This window comes from Gigantopelta aegis, chromosome 3 (assembly GCF_016097555.1).
Source record: "Gigantopelta aegis isolate Gae_Host chromosome 3, Gae_host_genome, whole genome shotgun sequence".
Lineage (NCBI taxonomy): Eukaryota > Metazoa > Mollusca > Gastropoda > Neomphalida > Peltospiridae > Gigantopelta > Gigantopelta aegis.
The window spans coordinates 46519003-46545001 of NC_054701.1; the positions used below are offsets into that span (position 1 = coordinate 46519003).

Consider the following 25999-nt stretch of genomic DNA (forward strand, 5'->3'; position numbering starts at 1 on the left):
CACAGGCATCCCAGAACTTTATTCTGATGTGTCGTTCAGCGAAGTGCTTTTATTGCCGTTTTTAAATATGAAATTGGTTTTGCTCCGCGTGCCCCGGAGCAAGGTTAAAACACTGGCCAAATGGAGTAACGCTGGCTGACAAACTCTGGGCAGTGTTTGACGAATGTTTGTTTGAGAAAGTCACTAGCGCTCATGGAAGGTTTGTCTAGTGCCCCATGTATTATGGTAATACAGTTGATAATTTCCACCAGCCCAGACAAAACATTCACTTAGGGCTACAGAATTTGTGGAACTCTGCTTTGGGGCATCAAATAAGACGTCATTCAGAGACAGTGGCATTTTCCAACGCAACCAGACTCCAAATCTAAAGCATGATGAACTATAGAGCTTGGACGCAGAAGCAGTTTTATTTGTTTAGTATGAAATTTATAGGCTATATTACACATCTGCTTTATGGGGGAGGGATGGTAGCGCAGTGGCAAAGTGTTCGCTTGATGCACGGTTGGTCTAGGATCAATCCCTGTCGGTGGGCCCATTGGGCTATCTCTCGTCCCAGCCAGTGCACCGTGACTGGCATATCAAAGACTGTGGTATGTGATGCCCAGTCTGTGAGATGGTACATATAAAAGATCCCTTGCTACTAATGGAAAAATGTAGCGCTAGTTTCCTCTCTAACACTATATGTCAAAATTACCAAATGTTTGACATCCAATAGCCAATGATTAATAAATCAATGTGCTCTAGTGGTGTCGTTAAACAAAACAAACAAAGAAACATCTGCTTTATATATTAATTTTTTTTTTTGGTTTATACATTAACCAAATGTTTAATAGTTTGCATCATATTACATGTATGTAGAATATAATTGCAGGCTATGAATCATGTATAAAATGTCCTGGTAGTCAGTTTTGATAGATGGTAACCACAGGTATAATTAACAACCCTTCCAGAGTACAAAACTATATCCTAGCTTCCTGTGAATTACTCCCCTTTTCGTCCTGAAAAATATACTTTAAAAATTTTCATTTTACAAGGGTTATTATTATCAAAGTTTTTTTTTTTTCATTTTATGAATATGACATGAATTCTTCCTTCCCTTCTTCAGGATACTCTTTGAATGCTCAGGAACATGTTGACACTTGTTAATTTTCCCTTCCATATTTATTATCACACAAACGTTTCTGGATTGTAAGCAATGTAACACTTAAAACTCGTTAGATGTCTAACTGATACATTTCATGCACTAAACTAATTTCGTGTACTGTATTGCATGTATGAATTGTTACACTAATTAATTTTCTTAGATTTATCTTCTTTTCTGTTTTTTATATATTTGTTTGCAGAAAATCATTATATATGTTTTGGATTTGTGGGAGAAAAATCAATATTCAGTATATAAAATTAAACTATTTTTTTATTACAGTAATACTCTATTGCATACTTCAGGTGGAACATACATTCAAATTAAAAAAAAAAGAAAAAAAAGTATATCAACCATTTATGTAGTAGATGGCTGGGATTTGATGTAGTTTTTTTGTTTCGTATTTGTGTGTTTGTTTGTAAGATAATGTTAAAAACAAGAACCACTGTATAAAGAAATATCTGTATATTTTGTCTTGAGCTAGGGTTGTTCAGGAGCTGATCACATTGTTGGAGGTGAGAGGTACCTAAATTAGTATTACATGTATGCACAGTGGGGTTGCATTAATCAGGGCTTCAAGATTATGGTATCCCCACTCCCATGGCTAGTGATATTCAGTGCTGGGCTGGTAAATAATTACTGTTGCTATGTCTGGCGGCTAGTGAAATTTTTGGGTCAAATGTTGCAGTTAAGTCTATTTTGTAAATATAAATATCCCCATCCCACCCCTAATGTTAGTGTTTTAAGCTATATCTCTCACTTTTCAATTTTGACTATTATTTAGTAAAATTGTATTAACGTAAAGTAAGGCTAGTGAATTTTTAATTGTGGCTATAGTCCACTATAATTTTTTTAAATTGCTGATCTCATGGCTAGTGAATTTTATAAAAATTCTAGAAACCCTGATCAATTTATTTTCTATGCATACTTGGATAAAAAAAAAAAACCCAAAAAAACCAAGTAAAACATTTGGGTAGTGGGTATACACAAAATATGACACCCCACCCATCTCCACTTGATCAGTACACACCTCCAATACATACTTGCAAGAGCTTGGCTGAAATGAAAGGCAGACCAAAGTGAACATATATTGAAGCTGACAGTAAATAGCTGAACACCATTCCAGCGTGCATTGCAGGACATGGGGGGATCTTGGCAGCATTTTTTTTGTTATTACTGCAACGAAACCCAACATAGCCTGGATTCTTACTCAGCTCTTTCTCTCATTCTCTCTCTCTCTTTCTCTCATTCTCTCTATCTCTCTTTCTCTCATTCTCTCTCTCTTTCTCTCATTCTCTCTCTCTCTCTTTCTCTCATTCTCTCTCTCTCTGTCTCTCATGCTCTCTCTCTCTTTCTCTCTCACTTTCTCTCAGACAGTGGTTACTTCCAAACAGTTTCCATACAGCGTGATGGCTGTGGAAAATAGATTGCGTACAGAGGGACTGATTAATCTTCTGAGAGAGATCCCCCTTTGTAAATAACATCTACGGGGTGTTGGCACTAAAAAAAAAAAGGAGTCAGACGGTTGAAACCACTGGTTGAGAAGTGTTGCCAAGATTCTTGGCATTTTTCGTATTGCACATTTTTCATGTATATCTGTTGCTATTCTTGGGTGTAACAGAAAAAAAGAAGTGTTTGTTTATTCGTTTTTTTCATGACTGTTGTTACAAAAGTAGCCAGGATCCCAATTGGGTTGTCTTTTATTGGATTTTTTTGGTGTATTTTTGTACAAGGAATCTGTTGTGGCTTTTGTAACTGTAAGAATGGTAATTGTTACAAACTAATAAAACAAGTTATTTGTCTTTAGTAAGTAAAACTAAATCTTGTTTTGTTTAACGACACCACTAAAGCACATTGATTTATTCATCATTGGCTATTGGATGTCAAACATTTAGTAATTCTGTAATATAATCTTAAAAAAATATAAAAAACCACTACATTTTCCATTAGTAGCAAAGGATCTTTTATATGCACCATCCCACAGACAGGATAGCACATACCACTGCCTTTGATATACCAGTCGTGGTGCACTGGCTGGAATGTCTTCAGCAAGATGAATATGCTCACCTTTGATGAAAACCTTTGCTGGATTAATAATAGCTGTACTCTATATCAGTGGGTTTTTTTAATAATTTGATATTTTGAATACTTTAATATTAGATGATATATTTTATGATTAGATAACAAGTTCTGATTATAGTATCATGATTTTTATCTACTAACTATGTTTATATTTGATATGCATTTTCATAAAGTAACTTGTATTGTCTTTTAAATGTTCATTTTACATTCATTTATGATTCAACTCCAAAGCAAGGGCAAGGTCATTAATTAACTAAAATTTGTCTCGCTTTGTTCAAAATCATTCCATTTGTGAAATATCTTGCGCAGTAATTTTTAAGACTCCGAAGTTGTAAAGATGTTAGTATTAATTATTTTGCTTTTTGTTTTCATTTTACTAATAAATATCCAAAATTAAAGTTTATAAAGGCCAATACCATACCACATCAATATTGCCCCACAAACCATTAAAAGATGCTCATAACGATTGAAGGTCCCATTTGCCTAAATCTCCAGTAACATGGCGTGCACAAGTCTGGTAACAATAAAATACGCTATGGATTGGTTGTGTAATTTATGGATTGGTCATGTCTGAACGAGTTCAATTAATTGCTGCATACTTGTCCAGAAAGCTACAGTGGCCTGCTGGTGGTTCCATAAAACTGACTGCTCACAGACACAGTGTCTGCCGCATTGAGCAGCTGCTTTGTTTGTGAATGTTCATGTATATTTAATTAACTTTTGTTTCCACTTTCATTTGATGTTGAGGGCACCAGTGCATGCCAGTTTTGTGGAAACTGTTATTGCCTTGCCCCTGATGGCAACAGTGTTTCTTGCTCTTACTCTTAGTTGGCAGTCGCTTTGTTTTTTTCATTGGTTGACTGCCAAGTAAATATCAGTTTGAATTTTTCGAAAAACAATCCAGATTTAAAATGTATGATGATGATAAAAATGATGTATGTTAATGGCATATAAAATATATTTTTGCTACTACTTAATGGGTGTAACCTGTCTTGTTTATTAATTATTGAATTAATCTCTGTTTTGTCTAGACATCTTTAGCATCCACATTATATGACGAAGACTACGTACTTGAACCTTAATTTTATATAAATATGAAAATAACATTTTTGTGACCATCAGCACAGCAGTTAGTAGAGCGCTCACCGAAGGCTCTTTTCCCTATTCCGGCCAATGCCCCACCACTAGTATATCAAAGGTTGTGGTGGGTGCTGTCCTGTCTATAGAAACTTGCATATAAAAGATCCCTTCCTGGTAGTGGATAAATGTAGTGAGTTTCCTCTGAAGACTACTAGTATGAATCAGAATTACCAATGATTAATAATTCAGTGTGCTCTATTGGTGTCTTTAAACAAAACAAACTTTTAACTCTGTAGTAGTATAGGTACAACAATAAATGTAGGTGACTGTCATCTACGTATAGGTCACAAGCATTGACAGGTGGTTTTTGTCGTCAAGACAGCAATTCTTGTCACCACAAAGAGGTTCCTCTATAATTACTTGTTATTGACACTGAAAAAAGAAGGAATGGTTTTTTTAATTGTGTTTTTGGTGGTGGCGGAGGGGGTGAATCTAAAGAACCTTTAATTAGTGCCTATTTGGTGATCTAGAAGGTTAGAAAAGAATCCCATGCTACCAAGTACACTATAGCTATACAAGTTTTTATTTACAACTAGAGATGTTTTATAAAAGATCGATCTAAGATCGATCCCCGTCAGTGGGCCCATTTGGACTATTTCTCATTCCAGCCAGTGCTCCACAACTGGTGTAACAAAGGCCATGTTATGTGCTATCTTGTCTGTGGGATGGTGCATATAAAAGATCCCTTGCTGCTAATTGAAAAGAGTGGCAGCAGCGGGTTTTCTCTCTCAATATCTGTGTGGTCCTCAACCATAAGTCTGACGCCAGATAACCATAAATAAAATGTGTTGACTGCGTTGTTAAATAAAACATTTTATTCCTTCCTTGTTTTATGAAACTTAATGATATGCTTTCTCATTTTTGCAAATCAATGTGCTCTAGCGGCGTCGTTAAATAAAACAAACTTTACTTTTTTTTTCTCATTTTTGCAGTGGAATACGTCTTTTGATCTAATTTTAAAGTTTTAAAGTGCGCGTGTCTGTCCACTGGTTTGAGAAGTATTCTTGAACCGAGAAATAAATGGAATGCTGAATCCATAACTTATTCCCCGTCACAAACTTCTTAAAGCCGAGCAGACTTGTAAAATAATTTTAAGTTTACGAGAATAAGCATTCGTCAACCTCAAAAGATTGAGTAGCTATTTTTGCCAAACGTTTCTTTCACTCACGCAGTTGTTTGTATGGGAGACTGTTTCATCTTTTAATGACTTGGGGGTATGATGTAGATAGGTTAATTACGGTGCCGTGCTCGAAATGGCTTCTACGAAGATCCATGGCAGTGTGTAATTGATTTGATCAAGAACTTGTGTCGACCTCGAATAATGCTCTCTTTGTTCATCTGTTTGTAATTTCCGTGCATAAAGCTTTTCCATCTTCCTGCAAAATATATATGAAAGAAAAACATTTCTTCACAACTCTTGAGATGAATTCTAAATCGATTTGTTTTTTCTCTCTCCTGGGTTTTTTTTTGTTGGTATTTTTTTCATTTTAAAAAACGAAAAGAAACCATGATGAGCATTCATGTCTAGTGTTTATTGTCATGAGAAAAACAAGAGGTCATACTTGATCAGTGTCGTGTTCTATGTTAAAGGTGTGTGGGTGTTTTTGTAATGAGAAGATCAATACTCATTGTTTTTTCCCTTATTCAGTTCTTTTTTCAGCATGGCTGTGTTTGACATGAAACCTGATTACCCAATATGATATTGCGTGGAACTGACCAGTTGTTTTTAGATTTTAATTGGTTTAGCCTTTATCATTTTCAGTATCGTTTTTTCATGTCAGTTTGTATCTTTTTGCCTGCCTGTCTGACTGTCTGAGTATTTAATGCTCTGCGTATGATGTGTTCCGTGCCTGTCTGTGTATATCTTGTGTTTGACATCAGTTCAAAGAAAGAAATAAATGTTTTATTTAACAACACACTCAACACATTTTATTTATGGTTATATGGCGTCAGACATATGGTTAAGGACCACACAGATATTGAGAGAGGAAACCCGCTGTCGCCACTTCATGGGCTATTCTTTTCAATTAGCAGCAAGGGATCTTTTATATGCACCATCCCACATACCACAGCCTTTGATATACCAGTCGTGGTGCACTGGCTGGAATGAGAAGTAGCCCAATGGGGCCACCGACGGGGATCGATCCCACACCGACCACACATCGAGCAAGCACTGTACCACTGGGCTACGTCCTACCCGACATCAGTTCAAGGCATAACAGTTCTAGCTACACTGTTATTATTTGTAAAAGAAATTATAGGCAGGATATAGCCTGATGTGGGTCTGTCTAGGATTGATCCCTGTTTGTGGGCCCATCAAGCTTTTTCATTTACCAGCCAGTGCACCACAACTGGTATAACAAAGGCTGTGGTATGTACTATCCTGTCTTTGGGATGCTGCTTATTAAAGATACCATGCTGCTAATCGGAAAGAGCAGCCCATTTCAGGTTTCCTTGCACATCATCCATTATTAGCTTTCTGCCTTTCTAGGATCCCTGAGGTTACTGATTACTGTGTATTTAAGATATTGTTTGTTTGTTTAACAACACCACTAGAGCACATTGATTTATTAATCATCAGCTATTGGATTTCAAACATTTGGTAATTTTCACATATAGTCTTAGAGAAGAAAAAAACCCACTACATTTTTCCATTTGTAGCTAGGGATCTTTTATATGCAATATCCCACAGACAGGACAGCACATACCACAATCTTTGATATACCAGTAGTTGTGCACTGGCTGGAATGAGAAATATCCTAATGGGTGTGATATAAATGAAGTGAAGAAGAACTAATGTTTTTAGTACAACATTCAGTATCATCAAATGATCACTTGTTTTACAGAAATTCTACTAGAATTATTTGTTTTTATGTTTTTATTTATTGTATACATATTATATTTGGTCACTGGCTTATTTGTATGATACTGATAGTGAACTTAATAAAGTGTTATTGCATTGTATGCAACACAGCTGGCGTGGAATTCAGTTGGATAATTGCAAAATTTGGCAGACGCTTTCTTTGTCTGGCGAGTTAAGCACTAGAATCTAAAATCAATGGCAGTGTTAGCTGCATCTTGGACCACTGACATTTATGAGCGAGGCTATCACTTGGACTAATTTGAAGAAGAATAAATGTATAATCTAGACTCTGAATCTATTTCATTTATGTAACTAATGCTCTCTCTCTCTCTCTCTCTCTCTTAATGTCATGGTTCCATTGATTCATATAATTATAATGTGATTGTCGATTTTGCCCACGTATGATGGTACATGATGGTTTGAATCTGACAATCTAGATTGCTGTTGTGTCATCTGGTTTAAGTGTGCTGGTACATGGTGGTTTGAATCTGGCAATCTAGATTGCTGTTGTGTCATCTGGTTTAAGTATTATGGTACTTGGTGGTTTGATTCTGTGCGAGTCTGAGAAACTAGATTACTTTCATGTTATCTGGTTTAAGTTTGATGGTTTGGTTCTTAAGTGAATCTAAGAATAGACTAAGGTAGTTATAATATCTGGTTTAAGTATGATGGTACTCAGTGGTTTGATTCTGTATGAGTCTGAGAAACTAGATTACTTTCATGTCATCTAGTTTAAGTTTGATGGTTTGGTTCTTAAGTGATTCTAAGAATAGACTAAGGTAGTTATAATATCATCTGGTTTAAGTTTGATGGTACTTGGTGGATTATTCTGTGTGAATTTGAGAATCTATAGTCCATCTCACGGGAAACACCTTTTTTTTAATACTATAGAATTTACTACAAGTTGTTTCATTTTGAGCCGATTGTTTTCTAAATTGTACACAAAAATAGTGTTTTTCTGTTATTTCCACCAACACTTTTACTTTTCTTCTTATGTCAAATAAACTGAAATTATTTATTAAAAAGATATAAAAAATTGTAGGACAATGGGACAGACTATTGATTACTTTCATGCCATCTTGTTTAAATTTGATGTTTTGATTCTATGTGAATCTGAGAATCTAGACTAAAGTAACTATACTGTCATCCGGTTTAAATTTAATGGTACTTGGTGTTTTGATTCTATGTGAATCCAAGAATCTAGACTGTAGTTACTTTAATATCATCCGGATTAAATTTAATGGTACTTGGTGTTTTGATTCTCTGTGAATCCAGGAATCTGGACTATTTTTACTTTAATGTCATCTGGTTTAAATTTGATGGTACTTGGTGTTTTGATTCTCTGTGAATCCAAGAATCTGGACTATAGTTACTTTAATGTCATCTGGTTTAAATTTGATGGTACTTGGTGTTTTGATTCTATGTGAATCCAAGAAACTAGACTCTAGTTACTTTAATGTCATCTGGTTTAAATTTGATGGTACTTGGTGTTTTGATTCTATGTGAATCCAGGAATCAAGACTGTAGTTACTTTAATGTCATCTGGTTTAAATTTAATGGTACTTGGTGGTTTGATTCTATGTGAATCCAGGAATCAAGACTATAGTTACTTTAATGTCATCTGGTTTAAATTTAATGGTACTTGGTGGTTTGATTCTATGTGAATCCAGGAATCAAGACTATAGTTACTTTAATGTCATCTGGTTTAAACTTAATGGTACTTGGTGGTTTGATTCTATGTGAATCCAGGAATCAAGACTGTAGTTACTTTAATGTCATCTGGATTAACATGGATAGGTGCTTGGTTCATAGTTCATTACTAGATTCACAAATAGTCAGCACTAGTAGGACCCGAATAATTTATGATTTTAATTTCTATATAGAAAATGTTTTTCATATTTGTATTAATGTGGCAACCATATAAAAAAAAAAAAAAAGTCAGACACAAAATATGAATGAATGAATGTTTAATGACACACAAGCAATATCAATATAAAAATTCAACAGGTCAAATAAAACACAGTGTGCAAAAAACAAAATACATCACAGGTAAATAAATTTAAAATTAGGATAAAAAAAATTCAACACAAGTTGGAATGAAAAAAGAATGGAATTAACATTTCTTCTACCAAATATATATTTTATAGTTTGCTTCAAATAACTGCATTCCACCAAACTGTGATGCACCAATAAAATAATATTAAGTATATTATTTTAAACGGCAGCTATTGCATTTTTCACATTATTCCATTCAAAATCTGTGTGCCATTCCCACTGTTGTATTTTGCATTACATCTAGGTATCTTGTTTTGTTGCCAGTATTTTTGAGAATTAAATTGTTCTTCTATGCTTCTATATTTAATGACTGGCAGCACAAACATTTTAGCCATTAAGTGGACTGAAAGAAAGAGTTAATACAATAGATTATTGAAATCAAGCCCGGTGCATAAAGAGAGTGCTGAAGCTTATTGACGTTGCACTATTGGCTTGCTATCTACCCATTACAATCGCTGCCTTGGCAGTTCAAAATAATGGACCAATAGAAAAACAAACAAATGGATTGATTCCAATGCATTTGGCAGTGGGCAGGGATTCAAAACAAATATGCCAGCTGTGTTTTGCAGGGGATAAGCCCAGACTATTACTGCTGGCATGGAGAGCAGGATCTGGCCTCAGACCACAATTAATTTCACTATATGTTTCTATATAGCCTTAGTGGCTATAACATTTTTATTAATATCAGCAGGCCCGTGAAGTTTTGTATGTACCTTTGCCTGCATGGGGGACACATACCCTGAAAAGGACAACCCCTGTTGTCCAGCTCTTTCTCCCAGCATATTGGTTTAAACAGACACACCCTCTAAACCAGGCCGGAGTACACCCATTTTACACAAAAAGCACTACTTTTGCATGGGCCGGAATTACCACAAACAAGTCTTCAATGTCAACCAGTTACACATGTTTACAAACTACATGCTATCCCCTGTCACTTCAGTCAAACAGTTGCCACTTCATAGCTGTCTGCCATGAAATAATCACAGTCAAACAGCAGACTACTTGCGCGGTGAAACTTCCGGATTTTGGACAACCAAATGGGAAGATAACTGTAATCTGAGGCCATCTTCTGGAGTTTTTAAACTTTAATGGTGGCTGTGATAATTGGGCTAATGATCAATACACAACTGTTGATTGGGTCGCCAAGTGGCATTGACTCTCCCTGGTTCTGTTGATGGAGATCTCATTAAGATGGTGACCTAGACCCTTCGGGGGGGTGGGGGGGGCGAGACATAGCCCAGTGGTAAAGCGCTCTCTTGATGCGCGGTTGCTTTGGGATTGATCCACGTCAGTGAGCCCATTGGACTATTTCTTGTTCCAGCCAGTGCACCACGACTGGTACATCAAAGGCCATGGTATGTGCTGTCCTGACTATGGGATAGTGCATATAAAAGATCCCTTGCTGCTAATCGGAAAGAGTAGCCCATGAAGTGGTGGCAGCGGGTTTCGTTCCTCTATATCTGTGTGGTCCTTAACCATATGTCTGATGCCATATAACTGTAAATAAAATGTGTTGAGTGCATCGTTAAATGAAACATTTCCTTCCTTCCTTGACCCTTCAGGAGTGGAATGTAGCTCAGTGGTAGGGCTCTCGCCTCAGGTACGATAGGTTGAATGGTGAAGAATGGTGATATGGCTTCTTTTATAAGGGATGGGTGGGGGGTCTAGATCAGTCAGTAGAGTGCTTGCTTGAGGTGCTTGGATTGAAGGATCGAATCCCTTCAGTGGACCCATTTTCTGAATGATTTTTTTCCCCCAGTCCCAACTAGTGCCCCATGACTGGTATATCAAAGGCCATGGTATCTGCTGTCCTGTCTGTGGGTAAATTATATAGAAGATTCCTTGCTGCTAATGGCAAAATGTAGTGGGTTTCCTCTGAAGATGTGTCATGTGGCTGGCTCATTACTTCAAATATTACTGAGTCACAGAACAATACTGCAGCCAAGGAACATGATAATGGCTTGAGTTAGGGGGAAAAAATAGCCAGTCTTATTTTCAAGTAGCCATATAACTAAATGTGAATATAGTACCATAAAATATACCAATGCTTCTTGAATGATATTGTGTCATAAGCTTAACGTTCTCCCTTTAAATACATGCATGTGAAAAAGAAAAAGGAAATATTTTTTTTACGTTTGTTAGATACGCCATTTTATTTATGTATCTCTTCTAGCCGGTCATGTCCCACGTAATTAATTGTAATTCTTTTCATGTTGTACTGCGACATGCAAATCAGTCGGCTGTCGTGAATTGTCTTGCTTCTAGTAAAACAGTATGTTCAATGAAATCATGCAACATTTTCCAGACAGAGACTCCCATTAATATAGATGAGATACGGGTACCATTACAACAGTTGCATAGCAGAATCAACAAAACCATACCTAATGAACTGCAGGAGCTACAAGTACATATATCATGAAACCTTTCATGTATACTTTAATTTACTTTCAATCAAGGGTCAAGTATGCTGTCCTGGGCACACATCTCAGTTATTTTGGAGTTTCAGTTTAGCACAGCAGTAAATGGTTACTTGATAGAGAGTGAGAAGTCTGTGTAAAGACCTTATGTTTTCATCTAAAACCTTTAAAACTCACTATATTTCCATAAAAGCTGAAAGAAAAGATGTACCAACTTCCACTCCAGTTTAAAACCTATTGCATGACCACAATAATCACATCTTTAAAAGACTTACAATGAGTGTAAAATTATTATTATTCTCTAGGGGTTTTCCTGCCCTGCCTATGGAAGAATGCATACAAATGATCTTGAAGGAAGGAAAATGTAGGCTACATGGTCACAATGGGATTTTCTTATGTTTTATTCATTGAAGTTTTCCATCATATATGTTTACTTGTCCTCTGTGCAAAATTAAAAATTTAAAATACAGAGAAGATTCAGAGGCTTAACGTTAAGAAAGTAACATACTAAAGCAGTCTCCTATTTTAAAGGCACGTGTGTGCGTGCGGTCCAACTGTTGCATCTGATGTGTCTACAGCTTACATTTAAGGTCTGTCTGTTATTTATTTTTACGTTCATTGGGGTATGAAAAAACAAAAATCATCCGCAAACTGTGTGAATCGGTGAAGATGTTCTTCTCATATATGTTTGAGGATGATTTATTTTTGTTCATACCCAGATGAACGTAAAAGAAATAACAGACAATACTTATAATTAAATTTCAATCATACTTGCTAATAATAATAATAATAAAATTTCATACCTTGTTTGGAATTATTTTTGGTCCATAAACAATAATGCTCAGTAAGACAACTTGCCCATATAAAAATGACGTCATCAGATATGACGTTCCTTGACGACGTAATTTTTACGTTCCTTGACAAATGAACAAATTCCTGTTGCTACGTCTGGACCAATGGGATGACGTTATGATGTAATGAATGTAAAAGAAATTTTATTATTTTGGGCATATACACCACATATGATTAGGGGCGAGACATAGCCCAGTGGTAAAGTGCTCGCTTGATGTGCAGTCGGTCTGGGATCGATCCCCGTCGATGGGCCCATTGGGCTATTTCTCGTTCCAACCAGTGCTCCACGACTGGTATATCAAAGGCCGTGGTATGTACTACCCTGTCTGTGGGATGGTGCATATAAAAGATCCCTTGCTGCTAATTGAAAAGAGTAGCCTATGAAGTGGCGACAGCGGGTTTCCTCTCTCAATATCTGTGTGGTCCTTAACCATATGTCTGACACCATATAACTGTAAATAAAATGTGTTGAGTGCATCGTTAAATAAAGCATTTCTTTCTATCTTTCCATATATGATTATTTTATTGTGGCTGGCTGCATGTTTTAGATACATGCATCACAGTCTAGATGCTCTCATTCAAACTAATGTATTTTGATTTTGTTTAGCCACATCACATCCATGCTGTGCATCCGGTCTGTATGAGCCTCAAGACAGGTATCACAAGCACCGTGACATACAGGTGGTAATTAAATTTAACAATAAGCCGACATGCCACTGAAGATACTTTTCTTTTCCTCTTCACTTGTAAATTAAATTCTCGAATAATTGAATTCCCTAGACCACGCGGTCACAGTTATCGTATTACGTTTGACATGTTACAGTCGGCAATCAAATAATGTGCTGACGCGACTTTTTTAAAACAAACTTTCCTTTTCTTTTACTTTTTTTTCGCATGTAATTAAATGTTTTGATAACTGAATTCCCTATAGACCAAGTGTCATAGTTCTGACATGTTTTGACATGTAAAAAGCCAGCAATCAGATAATGTGATAATATGTCGTTAAACAAACGTTTTCTCACCCTGTCTGTTTTTGCATGTAATTAAATTTAGCACTAATCGAATAATTTCTGATAGAAAGGCTTCTTGGTGCTTACATGTAGAAGCTTAAACGTTCATACAGAAAGCCTGTACGGTAAATGAGATTTGGGAATTCAAACCCATGGCCATTCTCTCCACCACCACCCCACCACCCACACTCCCCCCACCCCCCAGTTGTTGGACCTACTTGAGACAGTTCCAGCAGGGTCTGATATCATTGTATTGAGAGCCTGATGGATCAGACTCATTGTTCCTGGAATTGGTCTGCCGTAGTCATGGCAACCACACTGCTCTTGGTCCATTGAAAAACACAGCTGTTTGTATTTGATTGTTAGCTTTGTAGAAAAATGAAAGAAAGAAAAAATCTTGTTTAATGCAGCATGGAAGTATATATATGAAAATTACATTTTAATTGTTTAGTATATACTTTTTGAGTGGTGAGTGGGTCACAGAATTGACATCGGTTACCAGATAGACATCTTCCTGTTAGATTATCAAACTGGTCTCTATTGACGGGGGGGTGGGGGGGGGACGTAGCCCAGTGGTAAAGCATTCGCTTGATGCACGGTCAGTCTACGATCGATCCCCGTCGGTGGACCCATTGGTCTATTTCTCGTTCCAGCCAGTGCTCCACAACTGGTGTAACAAAGGCTGTGGTATGTACTATCCTGTCTGTGGGATGGTGCATATAAAAGATCCCTTGCTGCTAATTGGAAAGAGCCCATGAAGTGGCAACAGCAGGTTTCCTCTCAATATCTGTGTAGTCCTTAACCATGAGCCTGATGCCATATAACCGTAAATAAAATGTGTTTAGTGCATCATTAAATAAAACATTTCCTTCTTCTTCTTCCCTCTTTTGACAGGTGGTTACTTACTGAATACATTAAGAGACTGTAATATAGTCTTACAAGAGAGGTGGATGTTCTATACAGGTTCAGACTATATTAAAGAACTTGAAGACTTTGATTTTGGTCTCTTAAAATGAAGTGGGTGGGACGTAGCCAGGCAGTTAAGTGCTCGCATGATGCACAGTTAGTCAGGGGGCCCATTGAGCTATTTCTCATTCCAGCCAATACACCAAGACTGGTACATGTATATCAAAGGCCATGGTATGTGCTGTCTTGCCTGTGGGATGGTGCTTATAAAAGATCCCTTGCAACTAATGGAAAAATGCAGCAGGTTTCCTCTCTAAGACTATATGTCAAAAATCACTAAATGTTTGACATCCAATAGCTGATGATAAATAAATCAATATATAAAACAAACTTTAACTTTTAACTTAAAATGAATGACTGGTTAAGAGAGGTCACCATTTAAACTTAATTGCATCTTTTTTCTGTTTCCTTTATTCTTTCTTCTTTCTCTTTTTCCATATTTATTTCTGTTCATATTTAAATTGCAAAAATATATTACTGCCGTAACATGTATGTATTATAGAGAAGGCCTAGTAAGTTGTATAACTTGCACCTAATCCATTTGTTCTTTGAAAAGCAATAAAATATGTTTCAGTCAAATCAAGCAGGTTTGTCAGTAACTGGCTGCTTTTCAATTATAATACATAAATTGTTTTTGAATGGCATGGAAGCTTGAAATTGGGATTAGTTATGTTTTCCCCATAACTCAAGTCACTGTCATGTTCTTTGGCCCATAGCATTGTTCTGTGACTCAGTAATATTCTCTAAGGCTAATGGATCAGCCATGAGACATTGATTTTGTGGTATTACACAGTGTTCCAGGCAGCGTTCCTATGGGTGGGGATATTGACCATATTGAATATGGCTCTGGTTCATTCCGTTTAAACACTCCTAGATGAGCAGATGTTTCAGTTTTCCATTACGTGATGATGTGAACTGCTCTTGCATCATGTTTTAGTTGAAATGGGAGTGGGATGTAGCTTGGTGATAAAAGTTTGGATCTGAAGTGCGATGAGTCACAGGATTGATCCTTCTCCATGGACTTACTTGGTTAAATTCCAATCCAGTTGGTGCTTGGTGACTAAATCCTGTAGACCTATTTTCACCTCAATCCTCAAAGTATAGGTAGTTCAGAAGTTTTTAAAAGAGCTTGTTTTTATTCCAGATTTTAAATATTTTGTACTTAGTATACATTTGTATTTTCCATAGCTCTTTGCACTATTTTTTTTTCATTTATTGTTTGAATTTTTATTTTGATATTGAACATCCAAGTTATTCACATACATACATGCATCTTTGACACCCAATGGCTGGGGTGTCATTAAACATTCATTTATTCATTCCCTGTGGATAGAACTCCCTCTTCACAAAACTGCCTCAAAAAATATGAAAAAGTGTTCTTTTTAGTTTTAAACTGACTTTTTTTTTTTTTTTTATCTAACTGGAGAAGACTATATTATTGTGTCCTAATTCTTTCTTTACTCCCTTATCCCCCTCCCCTCACCCCATCCCCCAGCACAGCCCTGAACACCAGACATCATCCTTTCACACAAACCATCAATCTACACCAAAGACTTGTTTTCTCAGTGACATGTATGCAATTCAAAACGGGGACCTTGGTAATCATCTGTGAGAGAGGAGGACAATCTTGTTGCTGTTTGCCCCTGGAAAGCCAGTGTTAATTGATGGGCTGTGAGAGTCCAATCCACTGGCTTTGCAGATCATCCCCACTCTGTTTGTTTGTGTTGGCTGCCAGGAAGCCAGCTTCCTGTTTTGTTCAACAATCTTCTCTTTCAACCCACCTCAACCTCTGGCTCTGCCATAATATATATATAAAAGCTGACGGAGGGAAGATGCCATATTGTATATAACAGCTGACAGAGAGGGTAGATGCCATAATGTATATAAAAGCTGACGGAGGGTAGATGCCATAATGTATATAACAGCTGCCAGAGAGGGTGTATGCCATAATGTATATAACAGCTGCCAGAGAGGGTGTATGCCATAATGTATATAACAGCTGCCAGAGAGGGTGTATGCCATAATGTATATAACAGCTGCCAGAGAGGGTGTATGCCATAATGTATATATACCTTTCAGTGGTGGATGGTAGTATGATGTGTTGGAAATGTAAAGAAATGTCTACAGCGAGACATAAATTTTTACCAAGCATATACAGGATCATTTTCTACAAGCATTTTAGAACACATATACTGAACAAAAACAAAACAAATTGAATATTAATTTAGTTTTTCTTTTATTTATGTTAAAGGGACAGACCCTAGTTTTTAAACACTATAGCATGTTTTTCTACTATTAGAGCTATTTATACTCACTGAAATCAAACACTGAAGTACCAAAAATGGCATTTTTCATATTTAAAAAAAACCGCAGGTGCGTCTGAGAAGTAGCAGTTTGTTGATTCGAGTTCTAGTCTGTTTTTAAGGATATTTCCTGTTTTAACGTCACAGACTCGTCTTTCACTCTATCGTAACTTTATCCAAATGAGCCAAGAAGTGGCGACAGCGGGTTTCCTTTCTTAATATTTGTGTGGTTCTTGACCATATGTCCGACACCATATAACCGTAAAATAAAATGTGTTGTTAAATAAAACATTTTCTTCCTTCTTTTCCAAATGAGTTACAGGTTTGTAAATTAACTAAACAACTTAGTGTCCATTTTTACGAGTTAAAACTAGGGTTTGCGCCTTTAAATGATTCAGTTTGAATCCCGTTATGTTTTGTAGTTATTCAAATTAACAATGTCTTATGAACATTTTAGACCCATCTCTTTTACTTGGTCCCACTTTCACTGTGCATCAAAGATACATTAATGTATTTAAGCTGCATGTATATGCAGAGTTTAACCATGACCCTTCACCCCCACCCCTACCCCCCCCCAAAAAAAAAAAAATTGTTTTAGCAATTTGACGAATCTGATACAGAAATTCAAGTTTCAGTTAGCTAAATAGCAAAAATAGTCAACAGATAACATGATTTAAATTAGCTTTAGGCGAATTAGTAATGAAGTGTGTGTGTGTGTGTGTGTGTGTGTGTGTGTGTGTGTGTACACCATCTGACCACAAATTGTCGGAACGAACATACACCAATGTTATTCTGTTCATTACACTGGAATTCACTCCTTCTGACACCGAACAAATTAGGAACAAACGTGCACCCAATGTCTAAAAACACCTCTTTACAATGACATTACATAATCACAGATGCTGTAGTATGTTGGCAGTACACACAGCCATTTGGCATCCTTGATTTTGTCTTGGGCCGACAGTGTCACATGATGTCTGAGTTACCGATGTTGGCTAACTATGTAGACGTGTATTGCTTTTGAACATAAGCCTTTAGTCTTTCAATTAAAGTATAAACTTCGAACAATCAAGTCTACTAGTTTTATGATGTTTTGTAGACGAAGTAGGTACTGTGAATGCGCTTTGATTAATAATAATGTATTTAGGATTTAATGATGGTCTGTGATCCATCCCCATCGGAGAGACCATTGGGCTATTTCCCATTCCAGCCAGTGTACCACGATTGGTATATTAAATGCCTTTGTATGTGTTATCCTGTCTGTGGGATGGTACATATAAATGATCACTTGGTACTATTGACACCCAATAGCCAATGATTAATAAATCGATATAACAACAATTTCGATATAATGACAAAGTGACCCAGGGACGGTCCTTGTAAAGTGTATACCGTATATCTTCGCCTGTAAGTCGATCTCGGCTATAAGTCGAGTCCCTAATTTCAAGCCCTGAAAACTTATTTTTTCATTGACCCGTTTATAAGTCGACCCATGAAAAACTACTTATAAATATTGAAATATTTCTTATTTTCAGCACATGAGAACAATAATATTTGAACAAAAGAAAATTATTTTACAAACTTCGGTTTTCACGTTTTGTACATCGCAATATAATCAGACTATTCCAATCAAACTATCATTATTACATAGCATCAAAACAAAATATTCCCTTAGTAGAGAGTGAAAGCTGTTTGACTGTTACTGTATAGTATTGTACAGATGGTTTTGTGCACAGACAACAACTTTATTTATAAACACTGACAACAGATCACTACGATAAAACTGAAAGTATCACGTTTTGCCGCCATATTAATACATGTAAGGAGGATAACTCTGGAAAGTACACTGGTTTTTGTACCAAATGATGTGTGTCCCTATTGCTCTAGATAGTGAACTGCAGAGATCAGTCTATTTTAAGGGAAAGCTCAGTAATATTCATGAAGTTAATCACCGCCAAAACATTGTTTGAACAACCATTAATGCCAGTGACCAGATTTCAAAATAAACTCAGGCAACAGGTAGTTAGTATTGTTTACATTTTTACTATTAGTGATGACTGTTAATTTAACTAAGTGGACTGTTGTCTTGGCATGTGAGTGAGATCGTACGCCTTTTCGCATAACCAAAACCGTTCTAATGCCAAAAAAAATAGGTTATAAAAAATAAATGTGTCAAATTAACATATTTGAGTATAAATACATGGCATACTTCAACAGTAAAACTTGTAAAATAATCCCCAAAACAGTAATATTTTTTGGTGAATTTTTTTTAACCTCTTATAAGTCGACCCCCCAAGTTATAAAATAATTTTTGGGTGAAAAAAATTTGACTTATAGGCGAAGATATACGGTATATATAATTACCAAATTCAACATAATTCACATTTGCGGACTGACAAGTGAAACCCTGTACGTGTATTTACTAAGATGTTTCTTCTCAAATAACACCAGTGTTGTGTGGTTCTCGTTTTCTGAAATTAATCCCTTGGGTTTTCGGTTCCCTGTCTTCTCTACAGTTTCATTGTCAGCAGTGCAAGATGGAAGATATTTTGTTTTATTTATTGCAGAATTAAGTCATCATGACATCTGTGCTACTTGATACCAGATCTGTTGGGTAAATGTTAAAAGTTTATATTGTATAAGGACACCACTAAGAGCACAGTGATTAATGAATCCTCAGGTGTTGGATGTCAGACATATGGTAATTGTGACACACAGTCTTCAGGGGAAATCAGATACATTTTTCCATTAGCAGCAAGGGATCTTTTATAGGCACTTTTGCCACAGACAGGATAGCACATGCCATGGTCTTTGATATACCAGTCATGGGCCACTGTTTAGGATGGGGGGAAAATGGGTGGATGGATGGATGCATGGACGCATGGATGGATGGATGGACAGATGGATGGATGGATGGATGGACAGATGGGTGGATGCATGGACAGATGGGTAGACGCATGGATGGATGGATGGACAGATGGGTGGACGCATGGATGGACAGATGGGTGGACGCATGGATGGATGGATGGACAGATGGGTGGACGCATGGATGGATGGATGGATGCATGGGTGGGTAGGTAGGTGGGTAGGTGGATGGATGGGTGGACGCATGGATGGATGGATGGATGGACGGACAGATGGATGGATGGATGGATGGATGGGTGGATGCATGGATGGATGGGTGGATGCATGGATGGATGGGTGGATGCATGGATGGATGGATAGATGGATTAATGCATGGATGGACAGATGGATGGATGGATAAATGGGTGGACTGATGGATGGTTGAACAGATGGACGAATGTATGAATGGAGAGATGGATGGATATGCAGAATGGTTTCATAGATTGTCTGCCTAACTGATCCATATATGAACCATGATGATACAAAAGTAAAATTCACTCTTCTCCACCCACCCCCCACCCCCTCCCCCCCCCCCCCACCACCACCACCCCTTGAGAAAAACAAAATGCTTGTCTAGAATTTTTCCATATCCCAGTTTATAGGTTTACAATGAGATCTTTATCAGTGGGTTGTAGACCAAGTAGGTGTATGAAAACACTCTGGCTGAGCCCACCCCTGAGGTGTTGTATGGGTTACACCAAACAGATGGGGTGCTAATGTCTTTGTACTTCAGAGTTCTCCTCCACAGCCACCTCAGCTGAAATGGCCAGATTCTCCCAGTGTATGCTGCTAGAACAATAAATGAAATCGGTCAGACACTGCACACAGTTATTGTGAGAAGGCTGGAATCCGAGATTACAATAACAGTGTGGAACAGACAGGGAGATGTCCATGGCTTTTATGTGTACATCTGCAATGTATCATTGTTTTTAAGCGGTCTATAGTCTTTATTGTTTTGCCTTTTCTTGTTCTATTTGTTGCAGTTATGCAGTTGAATACATCTCTCTCTCTTTCTTTCTTTCTCTTTCTCTTGATATCTATCTTGCTCTCTCTCTCTCTCTCTCTCTCTCTCTCTCTCTCTCTCTCTCTCTCTCTCTCTCTCTCTCTCTCTCTCTCTCTTCCGACTCCCTTTCACTTGCTCACTTTTTCCCTCTCCCTACCTCTGTCACTCTCTTTTAGTCTGTTTCTCTTTCTATCTTGCCTTTCTCTGTCTGTCTATGTCTCTCTCCTCCCTTCCTCCCACGCTCCCTCCCTCCCTCCCTCCCTCTCTCTCTCTCTCTCTCTCTCTCTCTCTCTCTCTCTCTCTCTCTCTCTCTCTCTCTCTCTCTCTCTCTCTCTCTCTCTCTCTCTCTCTCTCTTTCTCTCTCATGCACATATAGATGTAACCATATGTTATATATCAAATGGCCAGATAAAACAGACATGTTATTGAACAAATATCCATTTCTATTTCTTTATAACAGATTGTACTATACATTTTTTGCACAAATAATTTCTTATTCATTTAAGCTTCTTTAAAAAAAAACCCTGAGATGATTTATTCACATAATACCTGCATTTGGGCAAAACAATACATACATGTATGGAATATTCATGGGAAACATTATGCATGTACATAATTCTCATAAAATGAATTCCATTTCCATAAATTACATCTTTTATAAATTTCAGATTTATATCTACTGAGGTAAAAACTGCGGATGTTATGCAGTATTATTCCATCTGCCTTTTATCAAACAGACTAATAAAAATAAACCCTGTGGAAACAGAATATTGGAGAACTCGGTGAAGTTTTTTTTTTCCTTCATAAACAGAACACAGATTCCTTTTTACTGTAGAAAATATAATTTTATTTCAAATGCCAAGTGAACAAAATTCTAATAAAAATCAGCCATATTAATGGAAAATGTTTTCAGAATATTGGAGAAAAATAATGGGATTTTATTGCACCATAAACGCTGCAACCACAAAAGATTATTTACAGAGATGCCTGTGCACTTCATGCAAGCCAGAGCGGAATGTAGCCCAGTGATAAAGTGTCCGCCTGATGCGCAGTAGGTCTAGGATCGACCCCAGTCAGTGGGCCCATTGGCGTTATAGTGGTTAAGTCACTGGACTTAAGGCTGGGAGGTACTGGGTTCGCATCCCGGTACCATCTCCCACCCAGAGCAAGTTTTAATGACTCAGTGGGTAGGTGTACGGCCACTACACTAACTTCTCTGTGACTATCTAGGGACAGGACATAGACTAGTGGTAAAGCGCTCGCTTGATGCACGGCCAGTCTAGGATTGTTCCCTATCGGTGGGCCCAATGGGCTATTTCTTGTTCCAGCCAATACACCCGACTGGTATATCAAGGCCGTTGTATGTGCTATCTTGTCTGTGAGATGGTGTATATAAAAGATCCCTTGTTACTAATGGAAAACTATAGCGGGTTTCATCTCTAAGACTATATGTCAAAATTCTCGTTCGACGAGCACAGTATGTTCTATCTTGTTTGTGGTGAAGTGCATACAAAAGTGACTGAGATCCTTCACTATTAATTGGTATGAATATAGCTGTATGTGGTCGCAGTAAGGTTCATCCTTCCTTGTTAAAATACTGAATGCCACAATTACCATAGGCCATGCATCAGTATTATCAAATGTTTGACATCCAAGAACTGATGATTAATTAATCAATAACTAACCTTGGAGGTGTAGTGGTTAAGCCTTCAGACCCAAGGCTTGAAGGTATTGGGTTCGCATCCTGGTACCGGCTCCCACCCAGAGCTAGTTTTAACAACTCTGTGGGTAGATATAAGGCAACTACATTGACTTCTTTCTCATGCAGAGGCGGGATTCAGCTTCGTCGCTTGAGCACTCACCTGAGGTGTTCATGTTCCATTCAACTGACTGGGTTTTTTCTCATTCCAACCAGTGCACCATAACTGGTCAAAGGCTGTGGTATGTGCTTTCCTGTCTGTGGGAAATGTTTATAAAAGATTCCTTGCTGCTAATGGAACAATGTCGTGGGTTTCCTTTGATGACTACGAATTACCAAATGTTTGACATCCAATCGCTGATGATTAATTAATCAATGTGCTCTAGTGGTGTCGTTAAATAAAACAAACTTTAACTTTCTCATTAACATCTAACCACTAACTCACTGACCTGAACAGACAGCCCAGCTAGGTCTGAGAGGTGTTTGCCCAGGATGGTATGCTTGAACATTAATTGGACATAAGTACGAAAATCAGTTAAAATGAAATAAAATAATTGAAATGATTTAATCAATGTCCTCTAGTGGTGTCATTAAACATAAAACTTTTTAAAAAATGTCCACATCATTTACAACAATTTTATTCATTGGCTTTCCTAATGGTCATCAATTAAACAGCTTGTTCCTTTCCTTTCCGTTTTTTCTTTCTTTCTTTCCTTTCATGGAATTGGCCTCTTCATGTAAAGCCATTTTCCTCCTACAAGTAACACTGAAAGCTCCGCCAGTATGTAAGACTGGGGGGGGGGGGGGGGGGGGGAGGCTGAAGTGTGTGAAGGTTGTTTTATGTTGCTAGATCACTTCCAGCCTTCTCCACTTGGGTACTTGTCAGTCATGTGGAAGCCATCATCTCGCTCTCTCACTTCCTACTGACTGAAGTCGAACTCATTTCAAATCACAGCAGAAAGAAAAATGGGCCACCACTTCGTCTGCTGTATCACTTTGGCTTGTTTATTTCTTGTGTGGCAAAATATCTTTTTTGTTGTTGTATGTAAAATCTTGTGTGGCATAATACCGTATGAGGTTGTTTTTGTTTTTTTAGTTAACAGTTTGTTAAGAGGCAGGATAGTCTGTGGGTCATTTTTTTTCTTTTCTTTTTTTAAGGTGGTGATTATTTGGGTTTATGGTAGAGGGGGATTTAAATTTAAAACTTTTTTTTATATAATTATTTGAAGTTTTTAAAATTTAGGATAAGGTTTGAGATTGGATTGCTAGGTATCCACCTTTTCTGTCTATCTCTTTGTTCAAAATTAAAGTTTGGTTTGTTTAACGACACCACTGGAGCACATTAATTAATTAATCACACTAATGGATGTCAAACATTTGTTATTTCTGACTCGTAGTTATCAGAGGAAACCTACTACATTTTTCTTAATGCAGCACGGGATCTTTTATATGCACTTTCTCACAGACAGGAAAGTCAGTATTATAGATGACCAAGCTGGCATCTGTAATCCAGATTTCTGTGTCAACCAGCGTGATCACAGTCCAGTTCCAATGATAATCACTGAAATGGAATGTGTCTAATCCAGAACTCTTGTGTATACCAGCACATTTCTTCAGTCTCACCTCAATCTGGACTTTCCCTTAACCCTTTCTCTTATCAAAATTGAAAAATACTAGAGAAAATACAAAGGTAGCCATAATAATTTTTTTAGTCTTTATGATATTGGTGACTGTTTGAAATTAATATATCTACTTTACCATTAACAAAGTTTGTTCACTCTTCTTCTTTTTTTCTTCTTTTTTATCTCTGGTATTCAGGCAAAATGTCTGTTTGTTGTGCACAGTACTAAAACATTGCCAGAATAATCTGAATTGCATCTAATTATAACTGTAGGAAGAAAATTACTCATAACTAGTACAGCTTAGTTGTAGAGAAAACATATTTGCTGTGAGAAGCTTCTTCCCTTCACACACTCGTTCCATATGGTTTTCACAAGTGCGGGAATTAAAAAGTGGCTCGTCTTGAATATTTCTTGGCAATGGAGCCTAAGCCAGAACCCATCAAAGGATTGTACGTCACTTACTCAAACACGCGCTGGCCTAGGAAGTCATAATTTTGTTATGAGCAAGATAACCCGCAGCAATGAAAATAGCTGCGAGGCTTCTATGCAGCGGTTCGCAAACAATGGAACGCTTTTTTTTTAAAGGCTGTATGTCTAGTTATTATGTTTTTTTTATCCTGTACTCACCTGCAGCTAGCTTTCTTTCTCTCGCTGTTTATTGTATTTTTTAATTGTACTTTTTTGAGACCAGTTGATTAGGTTGGTGGGTGCTATGTTAATAATTTATAGCCAAATGGCTTTCTGATTTTTTTTTATAAATTATAACAAATATTGTGAAAAAAAAGAGAAGAAAGTGTATAGATGGTTAGTGTATGAAAATATTTTTTATCGGGGAAGACATTCATTCATTCATTCTCATTCATTCATTCATCTATTCATTCAATCATTCATTCATTCATTCATTCATTCATTCATCTATTCATTCAATCATTCATTCATTCATTCATTCATCTATTCATTCATTCATTCATTCATTCATTCATTCATTCATTCATTCATCCATTCATTCAATTTTTTCATTGAGGACTATACTGTGACTATGAATTATACTGTCATCTGTAGATCACTTTTGGTACCATACAGCTTCTGGCGTGTTGTAATTCCTTCATTCATTCATTCTTCTTACTTTCGTTGAGGCTATACTGTGACTATGAATTATACTGTGACTGAATTATACTGTTGTTTGTAGATCACTTTTGGTACCATACAGCTTCTGGCGTGTTGTAATTCCTTCATTCATTCATTCTTCTTACTTTCGTTGAGGCTATACTGTGACTATGAATTATACTGTCTATATATCACTTTCGGTACCATACAGCTTCTGGCGTGTTGTAATTCCTTCCTTCCTTTATCCTTCTTACTTTCGTTGAGGACTATACTGTGACTATGAATTATACTGTCTATATATCACTTTTGGTACCATACAGCTTCTGGCGTGTTGTAATTCCTTCCTTCCTTTATTCTTCTTACTTTCGTTGAGGCTATACTGTGACTATGAATTATACTGTCTATATATCACTTTTGGTACCATACAGCTTCTGGCGTGTTGTAATTCCTTCCTTCATTCATTCTTCTTACTTTCGTTGAGGCTATACTGTGACTATGAATTATACTGTCTATATATCACTTTCGGTACCATACAGCTTCTGGCGTGTTGTAATTCCTTCCTTCCTTTATCCTTCTTACTTTCGTTGAGGACTATACTGTGACTATGAATTATACTGTCTATATATCACTTTTGGTACCATACAGCTTCTGGCGTGTTGTAATTCCTTCCTTCCTTTATTCTTCTTACTTTCGTTGAGGACTATACTGTGACTATGAATTATACTGTTGTTTGTAGATCACTTTTGGTACCATACAGCTTCTGGCGTGTTGTAATTCCTTCATTCATTCATTCTTCTTACTTTCGTTGAGGCTATACTGTGACTATGAATTATAC

General features: G+C 37.0%; 1 protein-coding gene across 1 annotated transcript in view; it reads left to right on the plus strand.

Annotated features, from left to right (window-relative positions):
- Window positions 1-25999, plus strand: part of LOC121368124 (transmembrane protein 132C-like) — a 116665-nt gene that overhangs the window by 39760 nt on the left and 50906 nt on the right. The window lies entirely within an intron of this gene.